Source organism: Elephantulus edwardii, unplaced genomic scaffold, assembly GCF_000299155.1.
Source record: "Elephantulus edwardii isolate Elephantulus edwardi_28Jun2011 unplaced genomic scaffold, EleEdw1.0 scaffold00141, whole genome shotgun sequence".
In the NCBI taxonomy this organism is placed as follows: domain Eukaryota; kingdom Metazoa; phylum Chordata; class Mammalia; order Macroscelidea; family Macroscelididae; genus Elephantulus; species Elephantulus edwardii.
Window position 1 is genome coordinate 5,436,882 of NW_006399891.1, and position 8,565 is coordinate 5,445,446.

Consider the following 8,565-nt stretch of genomic DNA (forward strand, 5'->3'; position numbering starts at 1 on the left):
ACATCACAAAAACAAAAATCCTCACCACCAGTCCAATAGGCACATGATGATACATGAACAAATGACTGAAGCTGTCAATGATTTAATTTTACTTGAATCCACAATTCACAGTCTCAGCAGCAGCAGTTAAGAAGTCAAAGGATGTGTTGCATTAGGAAAATCTGCTGTCAAAAACCTTTACAAACTCCTAAAAAGCAAGGATTTCCTCTTAAAGACTAGGGTGCACCTGAAACAAGCCACAGTATTTTTGATTGCTTAATGTCCAACTGAAAGTTGGACAGTGACTAAGGAAGACCAAAGAAGAGTCAATGTCTTTGAACTGTAGTGCTGGAAAAAGTATTGACTATCCCAGAGGCTGGCAAAAGAAGAACAAATCTGTCTTGGAGGAAATACAAACTCGTGTCCCTTAAAAGCAAGGTTCCAGCAATGAATGAATGGAAATCCAAAATCTCTGTAGATGTTCATTGAAATTAATAAAAAAAAAATAAAAAGCAAGGTTCATGAATCTTTATCTCACATGCTTTGTGCGTGTTGTCAGGAGAAACCAGTCTTTGAAAAAGAAATTGTGCTGGGAAAGAAAGGAAGATTGTCAAAGAAATGGGTTAGCACAGTGAGTACAACAATGGGCTTGCACATGTGGAGACAGAGAAGACAGTGCAGGATACGGCAAGGTTCAGCTCTACTGGACACGGTGGTCATTAAGAGCAGTGGTCAACTCAAAGGCATCTAACAACAAAAACAATTCCTAGAGTTGGAACCTCTTGTTAATTCTAATTCTCTGTCTCCTTGTCTTAAAACTCACTTTAAAGATAGAATTTACAGACGGTTTCTCCTAGAAAGTGTATCAGTGATAGGCTTTTTATGAAAAGTTGTAGATTTTTAAAGTTAAGCATGGACATTTGTATTTATTCTGCCATGTCATTTGTTTTCAGTTATATGAAAGCCAAAATTCACTTTCTTCTTTTATTCATAATGACAATTTTCTTGTTCTTTTACTTAGTTCATAAGTGGGTAATTCAGTTATTCTATTTAGGTTAGCATTTTGAAAATTCATTACAAATAGATCAAGTTTTAATTGCTCATGGGAATCAATTTATATGCAAACAACTTAAAATCTAGTTTCATACCCTACAATTTGCACTTTTAAAAATGTGCTTTTGGATTCACACTTTGCACTTTTTACATTTCACGTTTGCTTATGCAGCCCTTAAATGTGGAATCTGATTGCTAGTCACGTTAAGTACATCAGGTAGTCTTAAGAGGCAGAGAACCACAGCCATCTTCACAAATCAAATGTCCAAGAGAAGGAGTGATCATAATCGTATGATCACTGAGAGGTACCAGTGATCTCATCAGGGTACCTCTCAGTGATCATACGATTATGAGTTTGGGCCTCCCAAGACTGAAGCTCTTGGTATGATCAAGCTGTTCAGACTCATTGAACCTGAACATCCTTGACTGTACTTGGGAAGAAGGCAAAGAAAGAGCAAATGAAGTAGAGATGATGGAAACAGCTGCACATAATGGTGTCCTGTTGTATTTGTTCAGTCTAAATTGATAATCCAAGCATCCAAGTAAATGGTGCCGGAGATCTGTAAAAATCACTGTAACACCAATTCGGTAGATAAATCATTTCAATGTACCCATTAATTCAAGAAGTGTTTACTTAGTACCTATTGTGTGCCAACCAGGCACTGTAACATCAGCTCTAATTTTTAGGTTCCTCTTGCACAAAAGAAGGATATGTTGCTTGGTTCTATGCCATTTTCATTCTCAAATCCAATATGGTGGCCACCATGTGTTTTTAATGTCTTCCATTCTAGGGGGCTCATTTTTGAAAAGTATTTCAGACAATATTTTGTTGTAGCCAGGAAATCAAGAGACGAATTTCATTGGGAAAGTCAGCTGTCAGGGACATCTCAAGACTACTGAAGAACAACGACGTCAGGCTGGAGACCAAGGTGCGCCTGATCAGGGCCATAGTCTTTTCAATTGAATGCTATGCATCAGAGAGCTGGTCAGTGACTAGGGATGATAGAAAGATAATTGATGCTTTTGAACTCTGGTGCTGGAGAAGAGTGTTAAATACACCATAGACTGCAAGAAGAACAAACAGGTTTGTCCTGGAGAGGGTGAAATGATGCTGCTCCTTGGAGGCAAGGATTCTGAAGCTTCGACTGACATACTTTGGGCACGTTGCAAAGAGGTACCATTCCTTGGAGAGGGACATCATGTTTGGGAGAGTGGAGGGACAGCGCAGGAGAGGAAGACCCTTGATGAGATGGATCAATTCAGTGATTGGGGTAATGGGAGTAGGTATGACGGAGATGGTGAGGTTGTCACAGGATAGAGCAGGGTTTAGGGCTCTTGTACATAGAGTCACTATTAGTTGCAAGCGACTTGATGGCACATAACAATTTCCAGAAGTGGATTACCATGGTTTTCCTCCTATTTTGTCTTAATCAGGAAAGTTTACTGCAATCTGTCCACCGTGGAAGACCTTCTGGTATTTGAAATACCAGTAACATAGTGTCCTCTATCATAGCAGCATATGCCAGTCACTACAGCACAACCAACTGGTAGACAGATGGTGTGTGGTTATAGGAATAAAATAGTGCCTTAGATATTGTCATTGTGTTGGAACCCACTCATAGCTGAACCTCTAGGGGTTTTTTAGAAGCTGTAAGTTCCATGAGAAGATAACTATGGTGGCTTAGGAGTAATGAGTTTCACTGCCAGCCCAAAGGCACACATTCAAATCCACCAACTGCTCCATAGAAGAAAGATGGGCAATCTCCTCTTGTGTGGCTTACAGCCTCTGAAAACCCACTGGAGGATCAGCTATGTCAATTCCAGCTTGATGGCACATAGTGACAAAGAAATTGCACAAGAAGAGATTATCCATCTTTACCCCTCAGAGCAGCTGGTGGATTTGAACCTCCTGTCTTTGGGTTAGCAGCAGCAACTCTTTACCCACTAGGCCACCAGAGTTTCCTTTTAGTTATCTAGTGCTGTCATGACAGAAATACCCCAAATGGGTGACTTTAACCAACAGGAATTTATTTCTTCATCTTTTAAGAGGTTATAAGTCCAAATTCAAGGTGCCAGCTCTAGAGGAAGGCTTTCTCTGCCTTCTCAGGGGAAAGGCTAGTGCCTCTTTAGATTTTCTACTCCTGGCTGATCTTCTTGTGAGGCACATCTTTTCCCATTGCTACTTCCTAGCTTGCTTGTTACAATCTCATTAAATCTCAAGAGATTTATTCAAGAAGTACCCACAGGAGGGACTGGAGAGTATTATGCTAAGTGAACTAATTCAGTCCCATAAGGACAAATACTGTAAAAAACCATTATTGTAAAATGAGTATGAAGATCCAAGGGGGGGAGGGTTGAAGCAGAGGAGAGAGGATGGGTGGGTGGGTGGTTGTTACAGTGTTGCACAATTTGATGGGGGGAAGTGAAGGAATGGGAAAGATATAGTGTGAAAAACAATGTATTCAAACTTTATAAATAAATCAATATAAAACATAAAAATAAAAGAACCACCAACGGTAACTCCACTTTATTAACATAGCCATCTCAAGTGGGATTATAAACCGAAGGCACCCTCATCTAGACTATGGCAGTATTGAAGGCTCCCCTGAGAAAGTGCCTTTCCAGAGGAGAATGGACACCTTTCCAGGAAGAAGAACAACAATGTGAAGACCCAGAGGTGAGAGTTCAGAATTCTGGAAGAAATGAAAGAACTTGGTTGTGTGTCAATTAGAATGTGAGGGTTACAGCTCCTGGGGATGTCGGGGCCAAATCTGACAGGGCAGTTTTAAGTACTGACAGGAGTCCCTGGATGATGCAAATTATTAAACTCCTTTATTAGTTGAGAGGTTGATGGTTTAAATTCACCCATAGGTGCTTTGAAAGGCAGGCTTGGTGATATGCTTCTAAAAATCAAATGGATCTGCTATATTCTATGCACATAAGGTCTCAGGAATTGGAATCAATTTGACACGACTAACACAACAACATGCACTTAGACTATATCAAAGGAGCAATAGGAAAACCTTGAAAGTTTTTAAACAACAAGATTTAAAAATCACATAAATTACTTTTTTTTGTGAAGAATTCAGGTTTCTCGAAGTTTCTCATTTTCCCTCTCCATTGTTTGAACATATCTATGTATATTTATTTCAATACTTAACACATTCTCTTCTACCTGCAATCTATGCAAATCATTCCTCAAATTATAGGCACTTTCACTGGATCTTCATTTAAAAAAAATTATAGCTCTTATTCTGGATTCTTGTCCAAGTTCTTTATAAACTTAGAATAAAACCTCAATTTTTAAAAAAAAGAACTCTAAAAAAATTACATATAAGTAAAAAAATACATAGGCAAATTGCTTAAGTTCACTAAAAATATCAACAGAGCACACAAAATGCCATTTAGACATTTAGAAGAATATTTATGATATAAATGCAGGAACTGAAAAACTACAGTTAAAATTTCCAGCATTTAAATTAGGAAGAAAGGACAGAAATTATTAGAGTAGGAAATGAAGGAGTAAATAAAGTAAAAGAAATGTGGATAAACCATTCTTGAAACCACGAATCTATTAAAGCCACCACACCCAGACTATTTGTAAGAGATGGATAGTTCTGGAAGGCTGGGGCGCTGCTAACTAGCTCTGCCAGGTAGACCATCTCATGCCAAGCAAGCTGGAACTTCTGTGGAAAAAGGATACACTTATATTTGCCAAAAACTGTGCCATGATCCACAAACTTTTCCTGAAGCCCAGCCTAGAATCTCGCTCTGCCAGTACAGCCACTGGCTGTCTGGAGCTCCTGGCCTGGGGACTGGTAAATTAGAGCCCGTGTCATATGCATTTGGGGTTCAGGAGGGAAGGACACAGTGCTTTTATATCACAGACTCTCTTATGGACAGGAGACCCTGACCATGAAACAAAGAGTTGACAAGAAGTCGATAATGACTCACAATGACTCTGCGTGTTTCAGAGAGAATGGTGCTCCACAGGGTTTTCAATGGCTAATCATCACGGCTTTCTCCCCGGGGCCTTCTGGGTAGGCCTGAATATCTTGGTTAGTAGTTGAGCACTTAACCACTGCCACATTTTTCTTCTGAACGGAAGAACCTTTGGGTTAGCAGCCTCAAGCTTAACCATTATATCACCACTTATACTGTTGTTGATTGCCTTCAAGTCGAGCATGACTCGTAGCAACTCTGTGAACAAAAGGCCTGAAGCCCCTCTACAATTATTGGCATTTATCAAAGTTCATAGTTTCCAGAGGCATGTTGTTTAGGACGTGGATGCCACTCCTGCTTCCAAATCTTTCATAATATGTTATTGTTCTTATGTGTAATTGAGTTGCTTGCAATGTACAGCAGCTCTGAACCCTTCCCTGTCCTGAGCTAGTCTCACTAATTCTGATACACCAACCCCCAATGTCCCAGTCACTGTATCAATCCATCTCATCCAGGGTCTTCCTTTCCTGCGCTGTCCGTCCACCCTTCTGAGCATGATGTCCTTCTCCAAGGTCCGATCTCTTCTGGCCACATGCCCAAAGTAAAGAGGTGGAGCTTCAAAATCTTAACCCCCCAGGAGAGACTTGGTTTCAGTCTCTCCAAGACAGACTGATTTGTTTTCTTGGCAGTCCATGGTATGTTCAAGACTCTTTTCCAGCACCACAACTCAAAGGTATATATTCTTCGCCTGGCATCTTTAGTCATTGTCCAAGTTTCTGAAACATAACAAGTAATTGAGAAGACCATGGCCTGGATTAGGCACACCTTTGTATATAGACTGACATCGTTACTCTTCTCAGCACTCTGGAGTGGTCCATGACAGCAGATTTTCCCAATGCAATTCGTCTTTTAATTTTCTGACTCTGGTGTTAAAAGTGTTGATTGTGGATCCAAGTAAGATGTAATTGCTAACAACCTCAGTCTCTTCTCCGTCTATTATGGTGCTGCCAATTGGCCCAGTACTAGGATACCCTACATTCTAAGGACATCCCCCATTATCTTTAAAATCCATGAGTGCTTTCCTGCAGGCTTTATTTGAGCATCTTCTAAACAACTACAAAGCCAATAGGAATAGTAATAATTTATCTTTATAGTCTTTTTTTCCCCTTCTAAAAGCACAGACCTTCAGTTTCTGAGCACAGTGTTCTTTGGGAAGAATACTCCCTCAAGCTGAAGATATTATTTAAACAGATAAAAGGCTTTATGGACCTCAAACAAAGGGTTCTTGGCAGAGGAAGGGGAAAGAGTTGACCACCAAAAGGCTTTCAGGGTTAGAAATATTAAAATGGTTTTAGGAGATGAGAGTAAAGAAATTAGGAAAGGCTTCTGCAATTTCCGTTAAATCCTAACTTTTAGTTACATAATTTAATGCATTACAACCAAATTGTTAACATTTTATAGTTTACTGCCTCTGAATTCCAAAGACACAGATAAACAGACATAAGCAGATACATTTCCAAATAGCAACACAACTAAAACTTTTATATCTTTCCAAATTTTTTGTTCTAATCTCTCTTTTTTATATCTAACTAGATACACATATTTGCATGCATGTTAAAAAAGAAGTCATACAGCATATACTATTTCAGAGTCTTCTTATTTAATAATTATTAATTTCACACCTAGAATACAAACTTGATGAACGTGATAAACTAATATTGTGTGTCAATGTGGTTATGCCCTCAGTGTGATGGAAGTAAGTATCCCGCGTGTTGCAGATCTTAACTTCTTTGAGCTTAATGGGGCAGGATTAGAGGCAGTTATGGTAATGGTGTGATCCACCAGAACTGGTAAAGGGGAAATATCTCAGTGGTATGAGCTTCATTGAATATATGCATGAGTTCAGTTGCAAAGTAAGGGAGCTTTTCATCTGATCTTGTATCTCATGATCTGGCTTGTGACCTCCACACTTGAACCACTGACTTGCTTAAACCCAGCAGTCTCCAAAGCCAGCAGTCTGTGACCCTACCTGCCAACAACTTGGGCTCCTTAGTCTCCCCAGATGTCTCTTTCCTGAAGTCTGACCCACAGAACTGGGACTTGTCAGGGTGTACAAGCATGTAAAATATTTCCTTGAAAGAAATATATCTCACGGTCTCTCACTTTCTCTACATATATCTATATTTAAGCTTTATTACTTTTGCTTCTCTAGAGAACCTTGACTAAGACAATTAAGGTGGGGGACTTTTTGTCATTTTCACTGCTGTTACTTTATTAGTATCTAGAGAGTACCTTCAACTGATAGCGCCCAACATATAAATCTAACCCTATTGTTTTGTGCACATACAGTTGGGCTGTCTTCAAAGTACTTACTCTAGGGATCCTTAGAGGAAACAAGAGTGGCTTGTTAGTCACAGCCCCTTGTAGGTTTAAGAATTAAGGGAAGGTATATGAACAAGGACTCAAGGCGTGGACATTGCCAATTTTCATGTGTCTGCACAGCACCTTGTCTCTCCCTAGGAACATTCTGGTGGATGAATTAACTTGCCTCAGAACCTTGAGGGAAGTGTTCCCTGATTAGCAAGCAGAATGACTACACTGTTAAACTGACCATAAGGGACAATGATCCTTTTGGGCCTTAACCAAGGACTTAGTCCTTCTTTTATGCATGAAGTAAATTACTGAGGCTTGCTAGCAATCTCCTGGCTGTTCTTTGGAGTGCACCTGCATTCCCCAATCTATGGAGCACATAGCAAGGGCAGAAATCCCTGTACAAAGGTGGCAAATTAACTATCTCCTTGTATCTAATAATTGCAGATATGCCCTTACCTGCACAAAGACTGCCACTGGACTCTTGTAAATGTACCCCTGCAAGTGTTTCCCTCAGAGGTAAAAAATCAGGGTTTTTTTCTTTGTTGCATATAGCACACCTATGCTATTGACAGTGCCAAGGAGGCTCATTTTACTGGACATGAGGTACAAGAGTGGACCAACTAAATGGAGATTGCCTGGCATTTCCATCTCACATACAATCCCACAGTAGCTGGTCTCACTGAACGCATGAATGGAGTGTTAAAGCAAACTTTTTTAAAATTTATTTTTATTTTATTATTTTTTTGTGTACACCATCAAATCGGATCTGACTAGTACAGGAGGAGACTGCTCCTCATTCTCTAGCAAAGTATCTGGTGGATTTGAACCATGTGCCTCTGGGAAGCAAACTTTGAGACATGAGACTCACTCCTTACAGAAATGGACTAGAAAATTACCTGAGGCCCTCCAGTACATCAGTGAATGATCAGTCATCAACAAACTCATCCAAGTGCTTATGTACTATTGATGCAATAGCCCTAGAAGATAGACAGTAAGGATACAAGTCATTGCAACTAAGGACAAGATGTGACCCAACCTGGATAATCTAATAACATGATTACCCTTGTCCCAGGGCCTCTCACCAGGAAAGAGAGTTATGGTTCACCCATGGACCTGGACAACTAGCCCCTGATGGTCTAGTTTTTTTGACTCCTTGGGGACTAAGGCAAGAGAAGGGTATACTGCCTACCCTGTGACTTTTATCAACATTTCCAGGTC